Raw genomic sequence first — 16871 nt, 5'->3', positions numbered from 1 at the left:
TGAGTTCCAGCCGGGAGTGGTCACTCCCCCTTTTTTCTCAATTTTCAATGAGACATTATGAGTGAAGAGATCAGCTGACATAAAGATATAGTCAATAATCAAGGCCGCTGAGCCCTGATGTCTAGTGGAATTTGCTGGTTTATCCCCGGGCAGAGACCCATTGGCCATTTTCAAACCCCACTCAGCCAAGAACTCCACCCAGGATCTGCCCTTCTCAGATGACTTCCCCGATTTTAATACCATACTATCTTTTGCAAGACATAGGCAATGAGAGTTTAGGTCTACACCTAGAATGAGGTGAGCTCCACCATAGAGCAACTTAATCCTCTCAAATGATGTTGTCAGATCACCCAGGAAATCCTCCAAGCTGGAACACGCGGAGGTTCCAATACACATTCACAAATATAGCCTCTGAGATAATTCTCTGAAATTTCAGCAACACCCTACAAATTTGAATTAGCCCTTTGTTTTTAATGATCAAGGGGGAGTCCCTAATTAGAGTGTTTTTAAATGCCAATAGCATACCTCTGGCCGGTCTACTTTTCACCTTTTGAGAAGCGGCTTGAGTGATAACTCTAAAGCCTTCAATTTCAATTGGGTTGACGATCCAGGTATCTTGCAGCATTACAATATCCCCAGAGAAAATAAGATGCTCCTTCATTTTTCTGGATGTGAATGTATTTTGACCACACATATTCCAGGTTATCAGTCTAAGCCCTGTTTGTTTAAAGGTGCTAAGCACCCCACTTCCAGTGACTTCCCTGCTCCATTATAGTCAATGTCCAGAGTACGCTGTTTTCCTTGATCTAGTCTCACTGCTTCCAACATTGCTGTTTTTCCAAGAGTTTTTGGGAAGTCAGGAAGATTGGAGCTATTTTCATGATCACTTCTTCTGATTTCGTCATTTGACTGTTTTCACCAACCCTTCTCGGTGGGGTGTGTTGTTTATTCATCCAAAAAATTGGTGCCACTAGTACTTTTTGATTATTACTGTCCCTGCAAAAATGTGGGTCCTGAGACTCGCCCCCCGCCTCCTTCACATTTTCAGGGCCTTTCTCCCTCTCTTCCTTCTCCACTTCTTTCAAATCTGTTTGTAACCCCACACTTGCACTTATGACCTTAATTTCTAATGAAAGACTGACTTCCGGCTGCTGCTCTTTCAATTTTTGTTTACTTCTTAGGTCCTTGCTAGTGTCAATAGTGGGGTTAAGAACATCCCTCCCCCTCCTCTCTGAGGATGGTTTAACAATAGGCCTCGACAGGGATTTCAAGAAGGAGGTTGTTTCTGTTTTTTTTTATTTTTTAACTTTTTTGCTTTTTTGATTTTTTCCCCACCTCACGGGAAGGAGCAGCCCCTTTGACTTTCCTTCTCCTTCTAGCCTCTCTTTTCCTTACTCTCCTTCTATTCTTAGAGAGGCACTGTCCCGTCTCTGAGCTTACAGGCCCCACCAGGGCTTGATCCAAGATAGTTTGTGGAGTCTTCTCTCCTATGATTGCATCTGATACATTTGCCAATGGTACAAACTCTTCAAGGACAGATTCCGACAGGGGGGTGTCATCAAAGATAGGGCTGTTCTGCTCCACCCCATCTTCTTCTTCAGGCAACCCCCTGACTATTGGCTTTATTTTAGTCAAAAGGTCTTGTAGAGAATCATAAAGCCACCCTCCTCCTCCTTTTTTGATGCCAGAGAGCATTGAATGGCTGACAAGTGCAGCCCTTGTTTTAGCATTTCCAATCACATTTCTTTCTGTGTTGGTGACACTGACGCATTTATAGCATTGTTACATCCCACCAGTGCTGAATCCAATTTTGAGACTTCCTTTGTGAGCTCCAAGAGGACCCCTGCCTGTACCCGAACCTCTGCTCTCAGCAGTTCAAAACAGAGACCCAAGAATGTAACACAAAGTTCAGGGCTGACAGAGTGTTATTGTCAGTTGCTTGCACCTTATTCGGCATCAGAGGTGTACCCGATAAACTAGAGCAATCCCCTTGATCTTCTCTTGCTCTTTTTACTGGCAGTAGAAACTTTTTGCTCTATTAGTCAGCCTTTCCGCCTTATCGGAGCATGACCCACTTTCTTCTTCTAACATGGATTCATTGAGGATATTGGACACGTGTTGCTCCTCCTCCACTCTCTCTCCTTCTCTCAGTTGAACCCTAGGGTCTTGAAAAATGAGGAAAGACTCTTTATCATTTGTACTTTTGCTTCTATTTTTTCCAAAATGACTGTCTATTTTCCTCTGGATTTTCTTTGTTGTAATTGCATATTCAAGGCCCCGCTTCCATGCATGTGCAATGGATTCTTGCCCCTCATCCCTTCCAGATCTTATTTCCAGGCTTTGAGACACTGATGGTACATGCTTGTGTACTTGAGCCTAGATTACTTGTCTGGTCTGCCCAACAGCAGAGCTTTTGTTGTTTTTATTATTAAAAACAAGGCCCAGATTTAGCACACTACTGTTTATTTTAGTTCTTCCCGCGCCTGATACTGATGTTAAAACCTCATATTCACAGGATCTTAAGTCGCCAAGCAGTAAGTTGCTCCGTAGTTTCAGTTCCTAAGTAACTACCGACTGCACCATCTTAAAAGCAGCCAGTGTTTTGATTATAGGTTGCTGAAGCAGAGTGTTTTACTTGCCCACAAACTTTCCTGGCTTTTAAACGTGACGATTTAAAGTCTAATAAAAGGGCTTTTCCTTCAAAGCACCTACGCGAGCACCAGCGGCCACTCTTTCTTGAGTTAAGGTGTTGGTTTTTTGATGCCCAGCACTTCCCCGACACGGGGCGAATGCTTTTGTGCTGAAGTGGCCGCAAGCTCGGCAGGACACACCCCTAACAATCCCCAGTGAACTCCTACTCCCGTTTGGGTAGTTTACGAGGAATAAATTCCCACTGGCATTTTCCAAACCTCACCAGAGGGATCGATAGAACAGTGAAGCGAAGCACAGAAAAAATAAAGATGATAGGTGCAAGCGGGATCAAAGAGGATTCCCTCCACAGTCTCCCTCTTGCCACTTGCAGTCGCGCACAGCCGTTTGCAAAACCTTACGTTTTCTTACCCGGTATTGCTCGATTTTCCAGACGCTGAAATGGAGGAGACACTCCTTTCAAATTAGTCCGCCTACCGTCAGACAGTCCTCCTCCTTCCCCTGACTGACCACGACAGACCTCTTATCCTCGAATTCACTCCGTGCATGCTCCGCGCCGGAATGGCAACTTAAGCAGTTCCTGGAGACTCACTCCCCACAGTCTCCTCCTCTCCAACAGTAGAGAATGCAGAAAGACTTAGACTCCAGCCACGAGAGACCACTTATCCTCCACTTCACTCCGCGCGTGGCCCACGCTGGAATGGCAACTGAAGCAGTTCCTGGAGACTCACTCCCCACAGGCTCCTCCTCTCCAACAGTAGAAAATGCAGAAAGACTTAGACTCCAGCCACGAGAGACCACTTATCCTCCACTGCACTCCACCAGAATGGAGGACTAGTGCACTTAACAATGAGTGAGAGGATGTGGATATAAGAGCAGATGATGCAGGGGAGGTAGAAACATGAACCAGGGACAACGACAATGAAGCATGATGTAGAAATGGGATAGTGGAGGAAGTGTAAGGTTTTAGGATAAAGGGGTGAGGGATAAGTGCCATGGGGTTGTCTCAGAGAGGTAAGGGGAGAGCAGAACAGGGTAATGTGATGGTGTAAGATGCTATGCAAGTGGTTCTTCTTTATACTTTGCCCTCTGTCTTATAGATAATCAGCCTAACTGAAAATGGGTTGGGAAGGTGCAGAACAAATGGGCACGGTTGAACGGTGTATGGACAGAAAAGTTGAAAGCTTTGTCCAGAAGAGAAAAAGAGAAAAAGCCTAGTTGGGAATGCTGTAGAGTAGACTGGCAAAGTAGTGAGATCGAGAGAGTACTAAAGACGATATGAAGTGGTTAGCAGTGTTGAAGGGAATACAATGTCTTATTTTTATGATGTTGAGGTGATTAAGTCTAGCTGCAGTGGCAGATTTGCAGATGAAGATCAAGACGTTGTGAAATGGTTCAAATACGACACCAAGGTTGCGAGCAGAAGCAGAGTAGGGAAGGTAGTCAGGAGAGAAGAATCAAATAGGGTGCAAGTTTAACATTGTATCTGCCACTACTCACTCCACTGCTGAAGTGATCTGATGTCATTTCAGCTGGCAATGGCCGCAGGGCCTTTGGTGACATTGGTGGGTCTGCCAGGTTACATGGCTTTAGCAGCATCCTGTTTGCTGGTTTCACATCTCAGCTGCACTGTGCTTGGGACGTGACATGGCCGTAGGCAGGCTTCTTGGGAAGGTGGACACCAACGAAACAATCATTGGCGATCAACTGGCAGCCTGACCACTACATTCTAAATCAGCCCCTGAAAATAATTGGAAAGCGATGTGTACTGTTGGCTTTGCATTAAAACTATCAACCTTTTTCATGAAAAGATGTTAGTGTGTTATTAGTTAAGTTTCAAGTATGTACATTCTAAAAGAGTACATCTCATGTTGGGGGTAATCTCACTGCATCTTTTCCCCCACCTTCCTTGGTGGCCATTTTATGGGGGGAGATGACACCCAAAGCCCGCTTCTATTTCCCCACCCCTTCCCCTATCCTTACATATTTTGTAAAAAGTTCACTAACCTAACCCCATAACAAATCTGCTAAAAATGTGCCAAAATGGCAATGAAAAAATGTGGGAAAATAGCTGCAGTGATGTGGCTGGTACCTATGATTTAAACAAACCGAGTGGCTGCCAAAAGTGCTGGTCATGATTTCACTCCCGTTGTTCCACCCATTGACCAGACACAGGTTTAGTAAGCATGTTCATGCAACGTGTGCTAAAGTGCCTTAGCAAAAGCATGCCATGCTCCTTCAATATTTCTAGAAACACGTTTGCCAATGAAGACCCTTATGAAGGACTGGGTGGCCTTTAAAGACATTGGGGATTATTACAAGTTTTCCGGTATCCTGCTGGTGTTACTGGCGGGACACCGGCAAACTGCCCTTATCGTCTCCACTGCCTGATATTCCGGGATATTACGGGCTGTGGTGTGCCGGTAACTTCCCATTCCCATGGAGTATGATAGGACTCCATGGGATGGGATTTCCTGAACCTCCGGCACTTTTAATAACAGTGCAGGTAATTCAGGCATTTGTTTGCCGTTTGGGGCCTTAATTCCCAGCAGGCCAGGCCTGCCTGGAGATCCATGGCCCTCACCGGCAAACTAGAAGTCTGCTGGTCCGGAAAAAAATGCCACAGCCGGAATTACCAGCATTTATTTGGGCATACTTTCCAGACTGGAAGACTTGGTATGAGGCCCTATATAATGTAGGTGTTTTGAAGGATGCTGCATGCTACATTGCAATGCAGATCATAGTGCATGTACATCTTTCTGAGTAGCCTCACGGTAAACAACATGACCTTCTGTTGACATGAGTTTCTACATGAGTTTTCAACATGACCTTCAATATGACATGAGTTTCTGATTAGCCAAGTGGATATTCCATCTTGGAAACAATTTTAAAAAACGATGGAGTGTTCACAAATTCGTGGCAATGGTTCCTTCAGATGTAGGATGAGGGGCAACCCTTCTTGGGTTGATTATGGGGAGTAATGTATGCTCTGATTCTCCTGTCAGCACAGCTTTCAGACAAAACCTGCGCTTCTGAAGGTGAGCCCAATAAAAGACCTTCAACCAGAATATGCATTTGTCAACCTCCCTGATGCTGGATACAATGCCGTCAGGTGATATCTCGGAGATGCACTGTTCACCCTATTCCTGACAAAAGCAACTATTTCGTGATTTATGGCTAATTCAGCCATTTCTTTAATGTATTTTGGCTCCCCTCTTTATTCTAAGTTACAGTAACAAGATTTCTCTTCACAGAGGGCACCTCTTTTCCTGTACTGTTGGATCATTTAACGAAACACACTGATTGCATTCGGATTTTGGGCGTTGCAGTGATGTTGGTTAACCTAATTTTAACAAAAGGCACTTATCAATGGATTCGTGTAAACCAGGAGCAAGAATGAAACAGCGATGTCCCTGTGACATTACCAGAGTTAAGAAATGTGAATGCAGCCCTTGGGGTCTCAAGCCTTTCTTGTTTTGGCTTGGTGCAGCATGCAAGGATGGGGTTGCAGTGTGTTTATTCCCACCAACCACTACCAACCACTACTCAATCTCATTTCCCTGTGCTGTGATAGTGAGGTTGCATTTCACAAATCCTTGTATGCTCCTTGTGATACATTACCACAATTCTTTGTGATTTCCCACCCAAATAACCAAGTATCTGCTACAGATCCTTCAATGTTCATTCTCCATTCTGCCCGTGTTTCATGTGCCATTCCATGCTTACCCCAGAATTCGTGTCTCCCTTTATATGCTTGCCTGGTTTGTATGTGCTATTCAGCCGCTTCATTCAGTAGTAGCCAGTTTCCTTGTCTATGTAGGATTCTTGCCTGTTCAGTATTTCGTGTCATATTTGTGTTTGTACGTGTGATGGATGGTTGTCTAGCCCTTGCGCCTTTTTATCCATTTTATAGCCCCCAGAGTGCTAATCCCCTTTGTTGTGTTTACAATCTGTGTACCACAGGCTATGAAGACAGCTGGCTAAAGTTGACACTAAACCCACTAAGCTGTCCTTCTGGTTAGGTGCAAAAATTAATCCCCGGCGAGCAGGAGGGATGAGTGGGGATACTCATACATTCATGTGCTCCATTTTAAAGAGTTGGCTCCCATTCAAAGACTCTGTCCATTTACATTCCTAAACTAAATAGAACGACCAACCCGAGATCGATATCCGAGATAAGGTTCCCATTTTAAGACAGGTGACACATACGAGGCTTTATGTACTCATGGGATTGAGTGCCTAGTCCATGAGTAAGCATCATTCATATGCACATGCCTTGGAGAAGTGTTGTGTGTGCGTGGGTGTGCGTGTAGGTGTGTGTATGTGCGCGTGCATCTACTTCTTGACTTACAGAGGACCAGCTCTGCTCTGGCAAAGAAAGAAGCAAGACCAGCAACGCAGTTGTTTTAAAAAGCCTCAGATGGTGCAGTTATTACTGTTCAGCTAATCATCTAAACAAATACAAATATTGAAACACATCAAATGTCCCTCAATAAGCATTCTTATATGTTAATAAACTACCAGCAGTCAGGGTGAAAGCAGAACCTTTAACATTAGCAATTTAAAGTTTACAAATTACAATACGATCCCTCAGCATGGGCTTTAAAATGATGACGTGTCTCAAATTACTTCTGTAAACAATGCATGTCAAGACGATTGAGAAGTGGTGGAGGAAGGGTAGTCATATGCGTCGAGTGACTGCATGTTATCTTTAACTTTCCCTCAATTCTCTCCATCTTCTGTCAGGGGCTTTTAAGCAGAATAGGAGCAGCATATACAGGCAGGGAAATAGGGCCTGGTGGTCGGGCAGGAACGATCCCGCCCACTGCGACACTGTGAGAGGAAGGGACAGGAGAAGGGGATGACGTGCGACGCTGGTCGTCACTTATTGGACGGTGGGATGGCATTGCATGTCATCCAGATGAAAAACTCCGTTCTGAGGAGAATTGTAAAAGGGAAAGAGGCAATGGCAGCACGGGCAGCGGCTCAGTTTACAGAGGAGATCGTGGCCGACATTGCGGTACTACAGGCTGCAGGACAGAGGTGAGTGGGAGGTAGGGTAGAGGTAGAAGAGGCTGGGGTTGGTAAAAAACGAAGGGCAAGTGAGGGAGATGGGCCAGAAGGACCACCTAATGTGGGGGAGAGTGTAAGAGGGAGACCTGAAAGGAGAACTGCATCAGCAGGTGTAGCTGTAGCATTGTGGGCTTATCAGCCCAAAGAGAAAAAAGAAGGGTGGGGATGAGAGAAAGAAGGTGGGACGGGGGATGGGGAAGGCACAGGTGAGCACCTAATAAAAGGCTCAAAGAAAGAGGGGCACACTAAAAAGGGGGCAAAAAAGGATGGTGAGATGAAAAAAGTTGGGGGAAAAGAAAGGAGTTCCTTAATGAAGAAGGGGAACATGATCAAAATAAGTCAAACTATATTGACACAATGAGATGAAAGTGAGGTTAATAACGAGGGAAAGGGGAGTGTCGAGGAGAAGAGTTTTGGATTTGGAGGACAGAGGGCAGATAAAAAGTGAGGGTAAAATAAGGGGTACAAGGGAAATGAGAGGGAGGTATGGGCCCAGGGTGTGGACCTGCCTCAGGAGAGGGGGACAGCAGAAGGTGAAGAGGGGTTGAGAGTGCAGCAGTTGCTGCAATGGACAAACAAATGGCCCGGATAGCCTGGGAAGAGAATGGTGGACGAAGGGGACATGCAGTCAACTGGGCAGGTAGAAGCAAGAGAGGAAAATAAAGACAAAGAGAGTTTGGGAGAAAGGAGGTGTGCTTCAGCCTTACAGATAGGAAGGATAAAAGTGAGCAAAGAAAAATGACTGAGGTGAAAGGAATATGAGGTGAGCAAAGATACCAGAAGAAAGGATGGGGGATGGATGTGAAGATTGGGCAAGGTCAGAAGAGGGAAGAGTTTGTTCGCCAATGGATAGAATGGAGCAGCAGGTTGAAAGGGCAGAGTGATGGGAGCTAGAAAATGGAATAGAGTGCAAAAAGACACAAAAGACGAGCATGACAGGCAAGCAGAGTGGCACAGAACAAAGAGAAAATAGACAGATGGAAGGGACGTCTGCACACATATCGCAGTTTTGGGAGAATCCCTGAGCGACAGGTATCAAGAGAAGTGAAGGGAAAATAAAGGGCAACAAAAATGAAGAGAAAGAGGTGAATGACATATGGTCAGGGTGTGGAAAGGGAGTGGGGGAGAAGAGCTGGGAGAAGGAGAAGAGCGAATGGGAAAGACAGGAGATGTGGTGGAGTTTGTGGGATGTTCTTATAAAGGAAAAGCCCAAGAACATTGGTTGTGATGCAGAGAAAAGAGGGAAGAAATAGGAGAATAGTGAAAGAGGGCCTGATAGTGTAAGTGTAATAGGTAAAGAAGGGAGGTTAGTTGACAATAGAGGAAGTATAGAAAAAAAGAAAGAAGAATGCAAGGATGAGGAGAGTCAAGGGGCAGCAGGCATAGGAAGTGTAAGAAACAAAGACGTGAAAGACGTAATAACAGAGGAGAAGGAAGGGACAAATACAGATGCAGGTAAGAAAAATAAAAAGCAGAGATTGCCATATTTGGGGGTAGCAACACCTCTAGGGTCGCACCTCACAATGGCTACAAAAGAACAAATCTAGAGGGGAGAATTTGTTGAGATATTTAAGTTGTTACACAGAGAAGTAAGATGTAAGAACGGGTCAAAGGAAGAAGAATGGGAAGTAGATAGGAGACCTAGAGTACCAACGAATATTGAGAATAGGACATCTGCTTTCCTCATATGTGCCATCATATACTGTGAAAAATTCTCTAAGCGGAGCGTGGCACTATTAAAATACATGGATGTGGTTAGGAAGGCACAGGAACATTTTGGAGGGTTTGCTTGGTTAAAATACAATAAGGAGTTCAGGTCACGGATGGCAGAGGATGAAGGGGAATATTGGGGAGAAATTGATGCAGTGCTATGGCTGCAGTGAATGCCTCCCACAAGGATAGTGGGGGCACACACACGGCAAGTGGGCTGCCGGTACCTTCTTCTTCTTCTTCTTAATTATCGGATGCGTGGGCGGACCCACGCAGGCGCTTCCCCATCCTAAAGGGTGATGTGCACCAGACCCACCAATCAATACTTAGCTCACATAAACTCACAACTCCTCCCACCGCCCCGTCTGCCTCACAAAATCCAACATCACACTGTTCCTCCTCCTGCCTCTCACCCCGTCACCTCCCAGCAAAGCCTTCCCACTCAGCTCAGCCACACCCAGCGCAGATAACCGAACCCTCATCAATTCTATCTCCTCAACATGTCTCTCACACCTAAGCAGAAAATGTCCCACAGTCTCAGGCACCCCACACTGCACAATCTCTCATCTCACGCTTCCCCACTCGATACAGACAGTCATTCAGCCCCACATGCCCTATCCTCAATCGATTCAGCATCACCTCCTCCCCCTCCTCCATTCCAGACTCCCCGTATCCACCTTCACCGACACTTTTCCACGAACACCAAACATCCACCTGCATCTGTGCTCTTTCAATGAAGGCCCTTCCAAAGAGGCATGGGTAATCAGAGAGGGGGATATGGTGGTGGGGGTGCTCTTACAACAGAGGGGCATGTCCCAAAGCGGCATGCAAGTATAAGCAAGAGTGCACGAAATGCACCGGGCGGTATCCCCTCACACAATGCTGGGAAAGAGGAAATGAGGTAGGGGCTCTGGGAATTACAGGGGGCTCTGAGAAAAGGGGCATACTCCGGTTAAGGTAAAACATGTGAAGGAGTGGCTACAATTTTACCCAGACATGAAGGCAGCAAAGTTACTCGCGGAGGGATTGGAGAATGGATTCAGAATACCGTATTAGGGTCCAAGTGCGGGAAGATGGACAGAGAACTTAAAATATATAAAAGCACATACAGTTTTTTAAAAGAAAACATGAGAATGGCTGGTCCATTTGTATACCGTTCATTGCTGTTCTTTGCTGCTTCTCGTGACGCTGCTCGAGTTAGGCGCCGATAGGCGTCTAGGCTGTCTGAATTTTCTAGATCCTTCTGTTCCTCTCCTGCCCCTGCTCTGAATGTTTTCTGTGAGGTGTCCGGTTCTTTGTTTATCTGAAAACGGACTTGTTTTGTTGGGACATTTCTATTACCTTTTTTAAAACATCTCATTTGATTCAAAAAGCCTTGTCCTTTTGGCTTGCTTGTCCCCTGTGTTGCATCAGTATTCCCCACTGGTTCCTCCTCTGCTTCAGAACTTGCTGATGAGGTATTGGGAGTGCTCTCTCTTGACACTTGTTTAATCATTTTGTTATATTTTTCCTGGAAGGTGTAGACTCTATGCTCTTGGTAATCTCTATCGTCACGATAGAATTTCCTTAGTATCCGTAGTTTTATATCATCTTGATATTCTTTTAGAATTTCGCACATTTTCGAAAAATTTTGCCTGGATTTGAGAAAGGCGCAGTCGCCGAAACACGTGTCATCCAAAAACGGCCTAACCTTTATCAAAGTAAAAAATAAAAATAAACAAAGAATTATTTTTATCAGAAACAACAGATTTTTTGGAATCTTTCATTTATTCATTTTGGCGCAATGAAGTGCAGGCATTTTTGAGCTTTTTCTCAAAACTTGCAGACGGAGTAGAGGAACTCAGTGTCTCCGTGGCCTACACTCATGCGACAAATCTCAAATTAATAGACAAAGGAATATAATACACAAGGCAAGACTCAAAACTACAAGGAACACACAATAATAGGTCGCGAAGGTACAAGCATAGGATATCTGTTCCAAAAAAGTTCCTCAATGTCAAAAAACTTGGAATATTTATCACCTGTCATGGCCAGAGGGGAAGTCTATTAATGATTACATCAGCCCATTAGACTACACAGTGACTTATGCTAGAGTTGATGACGCAATTGCACTAATTAAGACATGTGGGGTTACGGCTCAAATGGCAAAATGTGACGTGAAGTCAGCGTTCGGGCTGTTAACAGTACACCCAGAGGATTTTCAGCTATTAAGGATTCAGTTTGAGGGTGGCATATATGTAGACAAAGCATTGCCCATGGGGTGCGAAGCAGCGTGTACACTATTTGAGTGTTTCAGCACTTTTACAGAATGGGCATTTACAAAACAATCTGGATCAAACAATATGGTGCATTACTTGGATGATTTTTTGATGGTGGGAAAAAATGAAGAGGAATGTGAATGGTTACTAAGGGAATTTCAAAGATTAACAGAGGAACTGAGCAATCGACTGGTGTCCAGATTCAGTGCTGGCATTTCTGGGCATTGAATTGGATCTAAAAAGAATGGAAACTAGACTACCTTTAGAGAAGATTGGAAAATATTGAGAGAGACATTGTATGAGGTGGTGTCAAAAGAAAAGTGTGAGGCGAGGACAATACAACAGCTTTTGGGATAGCTGAATTATTCTTATAGGGTGGTAGCACCGGGACGGGCATTGTGTAGGCTGATGGCATTGGTAATTGCAGGTGCAAAAAGACTGCATCATAGGAATAGGATGTGGAAGGGGTTTATCAAGATACAATGGAATATCAATGTGGCTAGACGACTGGGTGAGATATTGGAATGTGGAGATATTTTCTGACACAGCTGGGGCAAATGGTTTTGAAGTTGACTGGGAAGGGAATTGGTGTCCAGTGGTATGGCCGGCAGAATGGGCAGAAGAGAAACATAGTATTACATTTTTTGAGTTGTTTCCAGTGATAGTGGCTTTGGAACTGAGGGGGAGAGTTTTGAAAAACAAAAGATAGTGTTCTGGGTGGATAACGAGAGTAGTGTGTCAGTGATCTATAGGCAGTCTACCAAAGATGTGTGGGTACTGAAGTTACTGCGAAGGATGATGATAATTTGTTTGAAACAAAATGTAATTTTTAGGGCAAAACATATAATTGGGGCAGCTAATAATATCGCTGAGGCACTATCTCGTTCACAGTGGTTGAGATTCTGTGGGCTGGCACCAGCGGCAGACAACATGCCCCCCGAATTGTGGAATTTAGGGATTAAGAAGTGATGGACCTGGTGGAAGGGTCTTTGGCTGCATCGACTAGCGCATCATACAGGGAAGTGGTGCTAATGAGAGACAAGGTGTGGACGAAGGGTGGACATAGAATGGAGGGTGTTGAGGTGGATTTCATAATGATGCTTATTAAGAAAGGATGGTCACGAGTGACTATCGCTGCTAAATTGGCGGGGGACATTTTATGGGAGGTGTTTTTGGGGTTATGAACCCTCAGCAGGTGAATATGGGAAGAAGATATTAGAAGGGTGGTCCAGGAAGGCAGAAAGATAGCCGCAGGCCTATGTCAGTGGGTTTGCTCAGGAGATTGTTGGTAGCGTTAGAGGTGGTGTGTTCCTCTGTTTGGGAAGTGTATTTGTTTAAAGGTATGTTTTCTGCTTTGTTCTTTGGAGCGTTTAGAGTGTCAAGAGTTGGTGGGAGGATAGGTTGGGAGTGTTTGAAGTTGTTCAAATGGAATGGACAGAAAAAGGAGTGTGATTATGGATAGGACAGAGCCAGACGGATCAGAAAAAAAAGGTGTGGCGGTGGAACTGGGGAGATCTGAAAGCAGGGAAATATGCCCAGTGAGGGCGTTTAAGTTATTTGGAGATAAAAGTGGAGTGGGGTGTTTTTTTTTTGTACATGACAAAGGGAAATGGGTAAAAGGAGGACAGGTTTTCGCAGTGCTGAGGGAAGGTTTAAAAAGAGTGGGGGTTGACTCGAAGGAGTTTGGTACACACTTGTTCTACATTGGAGCTCCATCAGAAGGAGTTGGTTTGGGCTTGGGTGTAAAGGAGGTAAAATTCATGGGGAGGGGGAAGTGGTGCAAGTTTAGATTGTATATAAGGGATGAGAAGAATATGTAGCGGAATATAGTGTATGTTGACGGTGCACCCCTTTTGTCATTTATCTAGTCCCAATGATGCCAAAGTAAGTGTGATTTGTGGACACTCCATTGTTAAATGGGCCGGGAAACAAGCAGAGACAAGGATTTATGGAAAACAGCTAGAAAGAGCCTACAGTGAGGTGGAACTCGTATGGTTCGGGGTGGGGGGCATGAGATGGGGACAGTTGATGCCGATGTTGTTTCAATTAAGGTATAGAAGATGGATGGCAGATTTGTTGATCATTCTTTTGGGGGAGAATTACTTAATACAATGCACCGGGCTAGAAATAATAAAAATGATGAAAAAAGAACTGGGTTTTATTAAGAAATTACGGAATGTCACAGACATGGTATGGACACAATCGTTGCCACAAAGAGTATGGAGGGGTGCTCAGAAACCCACGGCCTTTGACAAAGCAAGAAAAGAAATTAACAGAGAAGTTTCCGTTGTTGCACACCTACAGGAATAGGGTCTGTTAGGACATGATGACATTACGTTTGGGGTGCCAGTATACTTTAGACAGGACGTGGTGCATTTGTCATTTTTAGGAGCTGAAATATATTTGAAGAATTTGATGGATGTGGTGGATAGGTTCCTAAAGAAAAGGAAAGTAGGGGGGTGTAGCGGTACACCATCTGGGGAGGGTCATGCTGAGTGCCGGAACATAGTATCGAGAGCAGAAACACAATAGGAAAGGTTAACAACAGCTGAAGTGGTTTTAAAGGTTACAATAAGAGAACAGAAGTGGATGAAAAATAAATGAAAAGAGAACACATGTACCTGGCCCTAGGACAGGCTGGTATGAACAGGAGAAAGAAAGATAAAAGCAGAAAGAAGAGAGAAAAAGCAAGGAGAGATAAAAAGTGGGGAATAAGAAGGAAGAGCAGAAGAAGAGAAACAAAGTACAGGGAAAGGTAGGGGAGGGGAAGAGAAAGATGAGAACAATGAAGAAGGGAATTTGTTGTAAAGAAAGTTAATATGTTAATGATTGTAAGCGCACTTGCCTTGAATAAAAGCGACCTTTCATCTAAAAGAAATGAATTTAGAGTTTTTATTCAATAACCACTCTCGCACAAAGAGGGCCCGTGGGTGGAAAGGAATGATCCCGCCCATGTGGACATTTTGCGAGGAAGGGACAGGAGAACAGGCTGACGTGCACCGCCGATCGTCAGTGATTGGACGGAGGGACAGCGCCACACGCCATCCAGATGAAAAACTCCTTTCTGAGGCGAATTGCAAAGGGGAAAGATGCAATGGCCCGCCCACCCCCACCCTGGGGAAATGTGGATGAGGGGTGGCTTGATTTAAGGCAGGTACGGTTGTTCAATTTGTGATAAATGTTTTTGGACATGAGATTTATGCTGTTAGCGTTGAAAATGCATGTTTGTTACATAAACAAATAAAGTACTTTGATAGGTGTCACTTAGTCAAGAGAGCAGAAAAACAATAGGAAAGGTTAACAACAGCTGAAGTGGTTTTAAAGGTTACAATAAGAGAACAGGTGGGGATGAAAAATAAATCAAAATAGAACACATATACTTTGTCCTAGAGCGGGCAGGTTTGAACAAGAGGAAGAAAGAAAAAGCAGAAAGAAGAGAGAAAGAGCAAGGAGAGATAAAAAGTGTGGAATAAGAAGGAAGCGCAGAAGGAAAGAAACAAAGTACAGGGAAAGGTAGGGGAGGGGAAGAGAAAGATGAGAACAGTGGAGTAGGGGATTTGTTGTAAAGAAAGCTAATATGTTCATGATTTTAAGCGAACCTGCCTTGACGTTAGAGTTTGTATTCAGTAACCACTCTCGCAAAATGGGCACTGCAACACAAATGTAAACACATTTCTTCTTCTCTGATGAGTACAAAGGCCAGGTCTTGGACCTTATATCCTGAATTCTTAGTCCTGATATCTGGCAAGTCTGATGGGTCATGTGCCCCAAACGGGTTCCCGTGTTAGCTGTTACAGTCAGGCGGCAGGTGCAAAGCCAATCCGAGTCAGGAGAAGGTTACACAAAAAGTGTGCCTCTTGGAGTCCTACAGAGACTTGTGAGGAACTGCAGGGAAGTGCCTGCTATTGCTGCCACTCCACTGACACTCGAACTTGCTCATTAGCAGCATCAGCTCCACCACGCTCCAACTTGCCTCCGTCTTCTTCACATTACGGACCCCAGTGCTCTGTGGAAAACTGTCGACTTCTGCTGTTAGTCTGCTGATGCTCAAACATGCTCTTTTCAACAGCCGTGTCATCTCCACCACCCTCCACCACGCTCCACCACACGTTTCCTCCTTTCACCCCCCCCCCCAGTTCTCTGTAAGTACCTGCTCGTGCTGCTACTGATCTTAAGGGAACATTTGTTTACATTCTAATAGTATGAAAGATTATGATGGCCTGTTTCAATCACTTTCCATCGTAACACCACCTGCAAAGCCTTCATAAAGCCCTTCGATTCTTCGCAAATATCGGATTACCAATAAAGAATCCATGTTGTTCCCCCACAGGCCATTTTTGTTGAAGCCCTGGTTTCTGAGTGCTTTGGTGCTGCGAGAAACCACTTTTCTTGGGCCCACTTTGACCTCACACCTTTCTCATATACAGGGGACGCCCCTACAACCTCGATCAGTGCCTCTGCCAAATTCCTCAAACACAGTTCCCTCTTCTCATGCAGAGAGCGCCACTACAACCCCCCATTCACCACTCCTGTGTGTCCCACGATTATGCTGCTTCCCCTTGTAATCAGCAAACCGTTTGCTCCTGTGACGAATCAACACCCGGGGCACATGTGGTCTAGGGATGAATACCGGTTTATAAATCAATCAGCCCCACACCACTAGTACACTAGAAGGAATCCAAACAGATTGGAAACACAAGCAAATTATAAACCTCCTTGTCCAATTTTAGTAACGTGGATGGAACGGCAGACTTACCTCAGCAATGTCGTAGATCGTTGGTTAGACAGCAAAAATTCAATTATTAACCAATGATAAAAGGGACGGTCCAGTCAGTATTTTATGAAAATATCTACTTTATTATTATCACAAAAGACAGTTCAAGCACACTACAAAATACAACCCACCTTGTAAAGGAATGCAGAGGACAGACAGTTTCAAAGAAGGAAAAGGGATGCACTCTGGATACTGACAGGAGGGTAGTTGGTATAATAAATAATCTCAATAGTTCAAGGATACTTGGTTTCAACACAAAGGGAGCAATGGGTCATAAAGTGTGACTAGGGCACAGAACCGCAATGTACCTTGTGCTGTAGGAGTTCTCTGTGCTTGCCAGCGTCAAGTCGGTTTCAGGGAACTTTGCAGTTTCTGTGACAGAGTTCAAGATGGGAGACAGCTGTGGG

The sequence above is a fragment of the Ambystoma mexicanum genome, chromosome 4q (genome assembly GCF_040938575.1).
Source record: "Ambystoma mexicanum isolate Mex_15411 chromosome 4q, UKY_AmexF1_1, whole genome shotgun sequence".
NCBI lineage: Eukaryota > Metazoa > Chordata > Amphibia > Caudata > Ambystomatidae > Ambystoma > Ambystoma mexicanum.
The sequence above is the reverse complement of the archived record's forward strand: the minus strand, read 5'-3'. Positions refer to the sequence as shown.